Here is a 13,125-nt window from a genome sequence, read left to right as displayed (position 1 = left end):
TTGACAACCCCATTTTTCAGCTCTTTACCCATTATCGTTTTTAGCATTGTTGTTACACATACCTAGTTTTCATTTCACAACCAACGCAATCCTAAAAACACCAGCACCTTGTATGATTCGATGCACCCCAACACTTATCACGTCGAAAGACTGAATGCTTAAAAAGATTCACCTATACCAACAAAAGAACTAACAGTCAACCCCATAATTGAGTGGTTACTATCAAATTTAATCAGCCGGAGTAGATAATATGAATAAAAAAAATCAAACTACAATGGTACTTACGAAATTCACGATAGCATATTGATTAAAAAAGAATGATCCATAACGAACTCGCATTAAGGTTTAACCCAAATGCGACAAACCTCTCATCTTCAATCAATGAACAAATTTTCCATACGATATAAAACTCCGATTAGTGACCACAGATGCTTGAAAAACTCCCCCTAACGTCATTTATGAATCAGATCAAAAGGGGAGTTATCAAAAAAGAAAAAAATTCCTACTGAGACTTACTGAAACCTTGACAATTGAAAATTGGAAGACTTGATTTCGGCAGAACTTAATGTAATGAACGAAGAAGAAAAATGAACAATGACAGAAAGAGAGGAATTCTTAGTGCAACTCCGACAAACGAAAAGAGAAAAGGTAAACCAAAGGCTAATATCGGCAAGAATGGAGAAGAAAAGAAACTTTGGCAGAGGTTCGCCAGAGTTGGGGAAAGAAACGGCAGAATAATAGAGGAACTTTGGGAATTTGAAAATAACACAATAACCAAAATAAAAATTCAGCCCTATTATCCCCAAATCCCTCAAATTTCTCCTAAAACCGTCTAACCACTCCCACTATCGAAATCCCTAAATTTTCTATCCACACTTCCCACTTCACCTCTACCACTTCGGCATTTCAGTTCAATTCAAAAACTTCACGGCACCACTAGCAAAAATAATACTCAAGAAACAGCTTGAACCTAAGACCTCTAGCATATTGATGCTCCACTTATCCACTAGACCTGTAGGCCCATTCTGACATGTTTTTTACAAACAATTAATTAAAATCCTACTGTCTAGAGATAAGGCTTTATTCATATAAAACAAAAAATTTTGCCTCGGTCAAAGCTTGAACCCAAGACTTCTCAGACACTCTTAGAACACATGACCACTGAAGTAGATAGGTATCTGTGTCATTCGATAACAGAAACATATATAGAAAATTTTTGGACGTTACAACTCTTCCCCCATAAAAGAAAATTTCGGCCTCGAAATTTTATCTGATCAGAACAGATAAGGATATTGTTGACGCATCGCATCTCCAGGCTCCCACGTGGCCTCCTAAGAGCTATGATTATGTCATAGAACCTTAACCAGTGGGATGGATTTCCTCTTCAGAATCTTTACGTCAAGATCCAATATCTGAACTAGCTCTTCCTCGAAGGTCAAATCTGGCCTAACCTCGATCTCTTCTACTGGAACAATATGCGTTGGATCAGAGCGGTAGTGCCTCAACATCGAGACATGGAAAATATTATGAATCCGATCCAACACTAGAGGTAGCTCCAACTGGTACACAACTGGTCTCACTTGTTTCAGTATGCGGTAAGGCCCAATAAATCTGGGGCTCAACTAGCCCTTACGACCAAACCTTAGTACCTTCTTCCATGGTGAGACCTTAAGAAAAATAGAGTCTCCATAGAATACTCAATCTTGTGTCGCCTCAAGTTTGCATAAGACTTTTGTCCATTAGATACTGCTTTTAGTTGATCCTGTATCAATCTGACCTTATCCTCGGTATTAAAAACCAGTTCAGGACCCAGAACTCGTCGCTCGCCCAACTCAGTTCAGCATAAAGTAGTGCGACACTTAAGAACATAAAGTGTCTCATAAGGTGCCATATGTATATTAGAATGGTAACTATTATTGTAAGCGTACTCTGCCAATGACAAATACTTCTCCCAATTGCCTCAGAAGTCAATCACACAGCTCCTCAACATATCCTCCAGTATTTAAATCACCCTCTCAAATTGACCATTTGTTTGATGATAGAAAGCAGTACTAAAGTCTAACCTAGAACCTAGTGCCTCATGTAGCCTTTTTCCAGAACCGAGACGTGAACTGAGGATCCCTATTAGAGATGATCGAAACCAGTACCCCATGCAGTCTCACTATCTCAAACACATACAGTTTAGCCAGCTTTTGCAGTGAGTAGTCAGTACGAACCGGTATGAAATGAGCGGACTTGGTCAATTGATCCACGATGACCCATACAGAATCCTTCTTAATGGGTGTAAGGGGTAACCCACTAATGAAGTCCATAGTTACCCGCTCTCACTTCCAAAGTGGAATATTAAGTGGCTGCAAGAAACCCGAAGGTAATTGATACTCAGCCTTCACCTGCTAGCAAGTCAAACATTTACCCACAAAATCGATAACCTCTCGTTTAAGTCTTGGCCACCAGTATAACTCATGAAGGTCTTGGTACATATTATTTTCGCCAGGATACATATCATAAGGCTACTATGCTCTAATCTTAGTATCGACTGCCTCAATTTAGTGTCTTTTAGTACACAGATTCTCCCATGAAAATAGAGTACCCCTTCGCTATTCAGTCCAAAGTCCTTATTATGCCCACTCTCAACCTGTCAGAAACGAAGACCCAAAGATTCGTCCTCCAACTGCTTACCCTTAATCTGCCAATCCATGTAAGCTTAACCTGAAGTTCAGCTAGCAGACTTCCATCATCATATAAACTGAGGTGAGCAAACATCACCCTCAAATCAGTCACAGCCCTACGGCTTAGTGTGTCAGCGACCACATTGGCCTTACCATGGTTGTATTCAATCGTACAGTCTTAGTCCTTAAACAGTTCAATCCATCTACGCTGCTTAAGATTTAGCTCCTTCTGAGTGAGGACATACTTGAGACTTTTGTGATCTATGTAGATGATTCATTTTTCACCATATAGATAATGCCACTAAATTTTCAATGCAAACACCACTGCAACTAACTCTAGGTCATGTATCGGATAATTCACCTTATGAGTCTTAAGCTGACGAGACGCATACGCTACCACCTTACCCTCATGCATCAACACACCCCAAACCGATATGTAATGCATCGCTGTAGACAGTAAACTCTTTTTCAGACTCTGGTTGTATCAAAACAGAGGCCTCAGTCAGTATAGTTTTTAGCTTCTCAAAGCTCTCTTGCTGCGCATCAGTCCAATTAAATGGCATACTCTTACGTGGCAGCTTAGTCAAGGGTGCTACAATTAGTGAAAAATGCTCTACAAATCGTCGATAATACTCTGCCAGTCCTAGAAAACTATGAATCTCAGATACAGTCTTAGGCTGTTTCCAATCCAACATCGCCTCAATCTTTTGAGGATCGACCCTAATCTCCTCAGCAGAAACCACATGGCCCAGAAATGTTACTTTCCGTAACCAGAACTCACATTTACTGAACTTGACATACAATTGTTTCTATTGTAAGATTTGAAGAACCACTCTGAGGAGTTCATCGTGCTCATCCTCAGTTTTCGAGTACACCAGTATGTGTTTCAATAAATACCTCCATGAATCGATTCAGATAGGGCTGAAACACTTAGTTCATTAGATCCATGAAAACTGCTGGTGCATTCGTCAGTCCAAATGGCATCACTAGGAACTTGAAATGTCTGTATCTAGTCTTAAATGCAATCTTATGTACACCAATCTCCTTAACCCTCAATTAATGATATCCTAATCGAAGGTCAATCTTAGAGAAAACTGAAGGCCCTTGGAACTGGTCAAACAGATCATCTATCCTCGGTTAGGGATACTTATTCTTGATTGTCAACTTGTTCAATTGTCGATAGTCAATACACATAAGCATTGATCCATCTTTCTTTTTCACGAATAGAACTGGTGTTCCCCACAGTGACACACTAGGACAGATGAACTCACGACCCAGTAACTCTTGAATCTGAGCCTTAAGCTCCATAAGCTCTTTCGGTGCCGTTCTATAGGGAGCGATGGACACCAGAGCTGTACCAGGAAGTAGCTCAATCCTGAACTCTACTTCAAAATTCGGAGGTAACTTAGGTAACTTTTTAGGAAAAACGTCCAGAAAGTCATTAACCGTCCTGATATCCTTAACCGAAGAATCCTCAAAATCTGAAATACTGATGTAGGCCAAATACGCCTCACATCCCTTACAAAGCAACTTTTTCACCCTCAATGCAGAAATCATATTCAAAAAGTAGTTCTGACGTTCCCCAATTACGACTACCTCGCTATCCTCCTCAGTTCTCATTATAACCCATTTTGTGGCACAATCTTGTCTCACTCGGTGTTTAACCAACTAGTCCAGTCCCAGTATCAGATCAAACTCTCCAAAAGTCAGTTCCATCAGATTAGCCAGAAAAATAACCCCTTGAACCTCTAAAGGAACGTCTCTAAAGGAACCTCACTCGTAGTGCTCTTAACCAAAATACCCAAGTTCTTAGACATAGTACAACTATATAGAAATGAGTGGATCCCATATCTATTAGTGCAGTATAAATTAGAGCCGGTTGCGAGCCTCAATATGATTAGCACCTCTGTCCGGTGCTCTCTGACCACGACCCAACCCATTACCACCTTTGGTTTGACCACGACCTCTCGGTGGCTGCTGAACTACTCTCGGTGGTGGTACAATACCAGTACTCGGAGCTTGTATTTGATCGGACCTCTGTAGACACTCTCTAATACGGTGCTCTAATAAATCGCACCTCAAACAAGCCCCAATTCTTTTCCAACTGATACGTGATATTCATGACAGGTTTTGAAAATTTATAATTAATCGTTCTTGGAACTAACTATTATCACGATGAAGGAAAGTTTACCTATCGAACAGTACTATAGCTTTAGCAAGACCGGATTGTCGAACGCAAAGGAACCAAGAGTACTAGTAATTATTTTCTTTTTATTATCTAACTTAAAAATTAAGGGATTTGTTTATCTAGACTAATTAACTAAACTAAGTGTGCACAGAGAGAAAAGTGGGAAAAAACTTTTAGAAAAACTCGATTGATTAAGACAATACCCAAGGAAAAATCTACCTACACTTCACTTGTTAGTTGACTCAAATCGATTTATTTATTCATTTGACTTGATCAAGAGAAATCCTAAGTTATATTATTATCTCTCGAGACTAATAACATCTAACCCTAGGTTGATTAATTAAAATATCTTTCTAATTAACACTTAGTGTTACATTAATCTATAGATTCCTTTATTAGGTTTCACCCTAATCCGACAAAATCTTGTCACCCTATCTCTAGGCGTGCAATTAACTCCGCTTAATTATGACAAATTTACTCTTTAAACAGGGTCTATTCCTCCTCTGAATAAGAGCATTAAATTTAATCAATATCCTAGAATAGTAAAACAAGAATTAAGAACACATAATTAAGAACAAGTCAAATATTTATCATACAATTTAGATAATAATAACAAGATCCGTCTTAGGTTTCATTCCCCTTAGGTATTTAGGGGGTTTAGTTCATAATTATAAAATAAAACATCTCAGAAGAATAATGAATAAAAAACATAAAGAAAACCCAAAACCCCTAAATAGAAATTGAAGGGAGATATTTAGTCTTGACGATGAATCCGGCTTCTGAGATGGACCAATCGGCTTCCCTTGAGTAATTCCTTGCCTCCTATTCCGTGTGTCTCTTCTAAGTGCCTTATCCGGTGTTTAAATAGGCTTTAGAATGCCTAAGAGCCTTCAAAAGTGGCCTTTTACAAATAGGACTATACTTGGGCTCGGCAGGGACACGCCAGTGTGCGATTACTCCAACCCGTGTTCAAGGCTGTTGAATAGGCACGGGCGTGTAGTCTACTCGTGTAAGTCGTGCTTGGATCCTGTCAAATAGACACGGCCGTGTGACACGCCCGTGTGAGGAAGTCCAGGCCATGTTGATTTTCCATGTAGGACCATTTTCTCCGTTTTCGGCACGTTTCTCGCTCTTTTTACTCTTCTATGCTTACCTAAGTATAAAATATGAATTTAAAGAATTAGGAGCATCAAATTCAGCAAATTTAAGAAGAAACTATCTATAAATGTGTTAAGCATGGGATAAAAATATGTATAAATTATGGTTTATCAAATACCTTCACACTTAAGCGTTTGCTTATCCTCAAGAAAAATCCTCAGCTCACGATCAAAATAAATTCTTCTTAATTTATAATCCCTATCAATAATATCTCAAAATAATCCATAAGTAATCATACATTGAAATTCAACTAAAAGTAATCAAAGTTTTAAAGATTCCAAGTTGAGCATTTTATCATGAAAACATAAGTGTCCCCCCTCATCTAAGTATCACCTTTGATCAAAATATCATAGAGTTTAACATCCTCACTAAGGGTTCACTGACATCAAATAAAGTACTCATTAGTCAATATGAAAAGTTATTACCATAGGCTCGCTTGAAAATCAAATCTCCACCACTATATATTGAGATGATACATCAATCAAAAAGGTCTTTAGAGGGTTGTAGTGTGGTTTTGGTTAGGGGGTGTGGTCACAAGCTGAAAGAAAAGGTTAGAATTGAGATTGAATTGAAAAATTACCTAGCTAGAAAAACAACTAGTCATCAGTTGAATACAAGTGAGCTTTTTCTCAGAATATAGAATTAACACTTAAGCTCAAAAATGACGAATTACTACTAATATGTATGTGAGTATTGTATTTTTTTTTTTAAGAACAAGTCAAATAACATAGAACTTAATTATTGCAACGAAGAATAAAACATAGCTAAGCAATTAATTCAACTCAAATCTCGACAAAAATATTGATCAAATTAGAGGATTTCAACAATAATGGGTTATGGGTTAATATTGAGGGTAAATCAATTACTAGCTTGTTAGGCGCAAAGGGGTTCACTAAGGGTTAATTCTGAAGGTAGGCTTTTTTGGAATGAGTGGGTTAAACCTAAGCGCCTTTATCATCTCGACATATCAAATCAAATGGTGTGGTCTTGACATGCATAATCAAGCAAGTTCTAGAATAACAAATCAATATTGATGCACTCATAATAAAAATGAGCACGAAAGAAATAACATATGTTCTAAAAACTCAAGATCTCACAAAAATTATGGCTTTTTAATGTTTAAACTTGTGAATTTCAATTCAAGATAATATTTAAACTTGGGAAACCAACTTAGAAAATTTTAATTCTCAAAAATCAACTTATCATGCTTGATTCTCTAATGTCTTAAAGTTTAAACGATCAATGCATAAATGCCTATGTTTTAATTTAAGACATATCAATAAAAATCATAACTTAATCAAAACTTATTCTAATAGTGGTATGAGAAGATCACATGAGAACAAGACAAAATTCAGGGATTTCTGATAATGATATAAAATACCCCCCACACTTAAGATGTACATTGCCCCCAATGTACAAAGTTAGATTCATGACAATATAGATATAAGATCATAAGATAAGGAGAGAAGTGAAACTTCCTGAATGATGAATGGACTCATTGAATTAGAGTTAGGGAGAATAATCGGCCAAGGCAATGATGAGAGTGGAGGAGGATACTCCGGTAGTGGTAGAGGTTCATTAGTCCATAAGTCCTGGGCCAAAAGAATTTTATATCTAGTAATAGCTATGGTCGTGGTTGAGCAAGACATGGCAGTCATGGAGAACCTTTGCCAGTGGAGTTTTTAGTTCCTAAGTGATGATGAGCTTTGGAGCTCTTTATAACTGTGATAGAATCAGGAACTTTTTAGGAAATATAAAGAAGCATAATTACTTGTAAAGAAATGGCCGAATAGAAATTATAAAATCACAAGATAAAATAGTATTAAAAGGAAATAAAAAGTAATTTCAAAATATAAAGATAAAAATAAAATAAATAATAGGTGTTTATAAAGAGATTGAGGCACACGGTCGTGGGGTACGCTTGTGTGCCCTCATTTCAGCCCGTGCATTTCGTGGTTTTCGAAATTGGGCGCATTGGTGTACATGGCCATGTTGCATGGCAGTGTCAATCTTCGTTCGCTTCTCTCACACCTGTGTATGCAGGCACATGCTCGTGTTATTTTGACAGGCTCGACCATGGTCAGTGGGCACAGTCATGTCACACGACCGTGTTAATTTGACAGACTCTCCCACGGCCATGTCACACGGCCATGGCAACTTATCGATCCCGTGTTGAAGAAATATTTTTGCCCTGTTTTTACACGGTCGTATCGCACGATCGTGTTGCGTCCCGTGGTATGTGCTCGGTCTACGACACACCTGTATGCCTTGCCGCGTGTTTCTAGAAATCTTGTGTTCAGTGACTGAGTTAGTGAATTAAATGTTAAAGACTAGAATTTAAAGAAGTTAACACCATTAGTGCTCGGGTTACCTCCCGAGAAGCGCTTATTTATAGTCTAAGCTCGACCCTACCTTGTGGGTATATTTAGGTAACTTCGTGGAGCCGTAGCTCCTCTTTATCATCTTTAAAACTCTTACCGTTATAAATTTTGAGACGATGTCCATTTACCTTAAAAGTGCCTTGTGATGGATGACTTACCTCTATTGTGCCATATGGAAACACAGTTTGAACTACAAAAGGACTTGAACATCGTGATTTAAGCTTTCCAGGAAACAATTTCAGCCTCGAGTTATATAACAGGACAAGATCTCCACCTAGACTTCACTTGTTATTTGACTCTAAATCAGACGATTTATTCATTTGACTTGATCCGTAGAAATCCCTAAGTTATATTATTATCTCTCTCGAGACTAATAATGTCTAACCCTAGGTTGATTAATTGAAATCTCTTTCTAATTAACACCTAGTGTTGTATTAACTCGATCTATGGATTCCCTTATTAGGTTTTACCCTAATCCGGTAAAATCTTGTCACCCTATCTTTAGGCGTGCAATCAACTCCACTTAATTACGACAAATTTACTCTTTAAACACGGTCTATTCCTCCTCTAAATAAGAGCTTTAACTTGAATCAATATCCTGGAATATTAAAACAAGAATTAAGAACACATAATTAAGAACAAGTCAAATATTTATCATACAATTCAGATAATAATAACAAGATCCATCTTAGATTTCATTCATCTTAGGTATTTAGGGGGTTTAGTTAATAATTATAAAAGAAAACATCTCAGAAGAATAATTAATACAAAATGTAAAGAAAACCCAAAACCCTTGAATGGAAATTAAAGGGAGATTTTTAGCCTTGACGATGAATCTAGCTTCTAAGATGGACCAATCGGCTTCCCTTGAGTAATTCCTTGCCTCCTACTCTACGTGTCTCTTCTAAGTGCCTTCTCCGGTGTTTAAATAGGCTTTAGAATGCCTACGAACCCTCAAAAGTGGCATTTTTTGAATAGGACTATACTTGGGCTCGATAGGGACACGCCCGTGTGCGATTACTTCAGCCCATGGTCAAGGCTGTTAAATAGGCACGAGTGTGTAGTCTACCCGTGTAAGTCATGTTTCGATCCTGCCAAATGGACATGGCCGTGTGACACACCTGTGTGAGTAAGTCCAGGCTGTGTTGATTTCCCACGTGGATCTATTTTTCCGTTTTCAGCACGTTTCTCACTCTTTCTACTCTCCTATGCTCACCTATGTATAAAACATAAATTTAAATAATTAGGAGCATCGAATTTACCAAATCTAAGGAGAAATTAACTGATGCGTGATTCGTAACACGTAATAAATATTTATAATGAAGATCAAACCTAGACTAACTTTATCACAATGAAAATGCAAGCGCACCTATCGAACAATAGTATAGTAATGGCAAGACCGGGATATCGTACCCAAGGGAACCAAAAGTACTAGTAATAACTATCTTTTTATTATCTAGCCTAAGAATAAAAGGGTTTGTTTTAATTAATTAATTATTTAAACTAAGAACGCACAGAGAAAAGAATTGGGGAATTACTTTTGGAAAAATCGATTGACTTGAGACAATATCTAAGGAAAAATCCACCTAGACTTTACTTGTTATTCTGGCTCCGAATCGGACGATTTATGTGTTCAACTTGTTCCGTAGAGATCCCTAAGTTATGTTATTATCCCTATTCAAGACTAATAACATCTAATCCCTAGATTGAATAACCGAGAATTTTCTCTAATTAACACTCTAGGGTTGCATTAACTCGATCTATGGATCCTCTTATTAGGTTTCACCCTAATCCGAAAAAATCTTGTCACCCTATTTCTAGGCGCGCAATCAACTCAGTTTAATTATGACAAATGTACTCTTAGACAGGGTCTATTCCTCCTCTGAATAAGAGCGTGTCTTGAATCAGTATCTTGGGATATCAAAACAAGAATTAAGAATAAGTTAAATATTTATCATACGATTCAGAAAATAATAACAAGATTCGTATTAGGTTTCATTCCCCTTAGGTATTTAGGGGTTTAGTTCATAACTAAATAAGAAAACATCTCCGAAGAATAAAGAATACAAAACATAAAGAAAACCCAAAACTCCTGAAGGGAAATTAAGGAGAGATCTTCAGTCTTGATGATGAATCCGGCTTTTGAGATGGATCAATCGACTTCCTTGGGGTAATTCCTTACCCCCTTTCTTCGTCTCCCCTTTTCTCCTCTTCTAGGGTGTATTTACAGGCTTTAGAACACCTAGAAGCCCTCCAAAATGGCCTTTTCCGAATTGGACTTAACTTGGGCTTGGCAGGGACACGCCCGTATGCCATGACCGTGTGACGTGATTGCCAGGTCGTGTTCGATCCGTTAAATTACCCACAACATGTGGGTCAATGGCCAGGCCATGTGAATTGTGAAAGCCTTGGTCGACACTCTTTTTTGGCTACCCATGTGGGCTACCCGTGTGGCAAGACTTAGGCCGTGTCATCTTCTCGATTTGGTCCGTTTTGTCTCTTTTTGGCTCGTTTTTGGCTCCTTTTGCTCTTCTATGCTCTCCTAAGTGTAAAACATGAAATTAAAGCATTAGGAGCATCGGATTCACCAATTCTAATGAGAAATCATCCATAAAATGCATTAAATATGGGGTGAAAATATGTATAATTTACGGTTTATCACTAACCATAAATATGCTAAGAATGGGATAAAAATATGTATAAATTACGGTTTATCACCAACACTCGCCTTGATGGTGTCTACCACGGTCAGTACACGGTAGCTGTCCAGTAGCAGCAATATGAGCCCCAACTCTGATCGGCCCATCAACTCTGGCCTTTTTCTTAGGCCTCTGAACGGAACTCGAGGGCTCTAAATCCCTCTTGGTCTTACCTCTCTCTCGATTCTGGCGCTCAACGCGCTTTATTTCCTCGACGAACTTCACTCTATCAGCCAGTGCAGCAAAGTATCGCTCCCTCTATGGAGCTATCAGAACCTTCAAATTATCCCTGAGGCCATCCTCGAAGCGAACATATCGCTCATACTCAGTCGCCACCATACCTCGTGTATAGCGGCATTGTCTTAAAAAATTGGCCTCATACTCGACCACTGATCTATCTCCCAGAGTTAGATTTAGGAACTCTCTCTTACGAGCATCCACATAACTGGCCCCTACATATTTCCCCTGAAAGGTGTACTTGAAGAACTCTCAGGTAGTCGTTCGGGCTGAGTGCCTTCCTTAAAAGTGAGCTACTACTGATATGCCTCATCACGTAGCAGCGATACAGCACCCTTTAATTTTTGCCCGGTAGTGCAGTCCGGATTGTCCATAATCCTCTCTGTGGCCCCTATCCAGTACTCATCCAGATTTGGGGAACTCCAGTAATACCCTGAAAAGCTCAGCTCTGTTACACTGAAGTCGTTCCGTAACCAACCCACAGCCTTCAGCTCCAGTATTAGGCCCAACGACCCACTCTAAAATCCTCAACATGGCCGGAGACAGTGCGTCATCCCCAATCGCTCGACCATGAGACCCAGTCTCAGTCACAAGTAAAGTCAGTGTCTCGCTAGTATCCAAATTAGGCAGATTACTAGATGACGAATACCCAGCTCGTGCATCTCTACGGTCCCTACCATGGCCTCTTGTACCCTTTCTGTGAGTACCTCTAGTGCTCGTTGTCTAATTGTGTTTTATTTATATTAACATTTTTATGCATCAGTTTACAGTTCTAGTGTTTATTAACAGATATTTTATGAAAATAGTATCAAAAGTGTAAAGTTTGTTTCGTACATTGCAGTGTCAATCAAAGTCTATCAGTTTTACTACAGTCTCAGTATACGTTATTTTAAGTGTTTTCAATACAGTCTATCTATAATAGTCTCAGTATATACTACCTATAGCAGTTTCAAGATATACTGTCAAAAACAGTTTCAGTTTCAGTTTCGAACCTAATCAGCCGGAATACGAATAACAAAAATCAAACTACAATGGTACTTATGAAATCCACGATAGTATATTGATTAAAAAAGAGCAATCCATAATGAACTCGCATCAATGTTTAACCCAAAAGTGACTAACCTCTCATCTTCAATCAATGAACAGAATTTTCAAAACGATATAGAACTCTAATTAGTGACCATAGATGCTTGAAAACCTCCCCCTAATGTCATATACGAAACACATCAAAAGGGGAGTTATCAAAAAAGAAACAAATTTCCTACTAAGACTTACCGAAACCTTGACAATCAAAAATTGGAAGACTTGATTTCGGCAGAACTTAATGCGATGAACAAAGAAGAAAAAGGAACAACAACTGAAAGGGAGGAGTTCTTAGTGCAACTCTAGCAAAAGAAAAGAGAAAAGGTAAACCAAAGGCCAAAATCAGCAAGAATGGAGAAGTAAAGAAACTTGGGCAGAGGTTCGGCAGATCTAGGGGAAAAAATGGCAGAGTAATGGTTTCTTGCATAGAGAAAAATAAAAATTTTGAAAATAGATCCAATTTTTTATATTTATAACAATAAACCTTCTACCGAAATTGCATCTGTGTTTTTGACTAGACGAATCATTGTCATTTTTGGCTTTCAACCAAATGACCTTCTCTGTTATTCTTGTACACGAACTACTTAGAGTGTGCACTTGAATGATTCAAATCAAATACAGAATTAGAAATAGTTTTCTTTACTTTTAATGTGAAAACAAAATCTCCCTTAATAGAAACCGATAGAATTGTTATTTCAAAAAATAGAATT

Source organism: Gossypium arboreum, chromosome 10, assembly GCF_025698485.1.
Source record: "Gossypium arboreum isolate Shixiya-1 chromosome 10, ASM2569848v2, whole genome shotgun sequence".
In the NCBI taxonomy this organism is placed as follows: Eukaryota; Viridiplantae; Streptophyta; class Magnoliopsida; order Malvales; family Malvaceae; genus Gossypium; species Gossypium arboreum.
The sequence above is the reverse complement of the archived record's forward strand: the minus strand, read 5'-3'. Positions refer to the sequence as shown.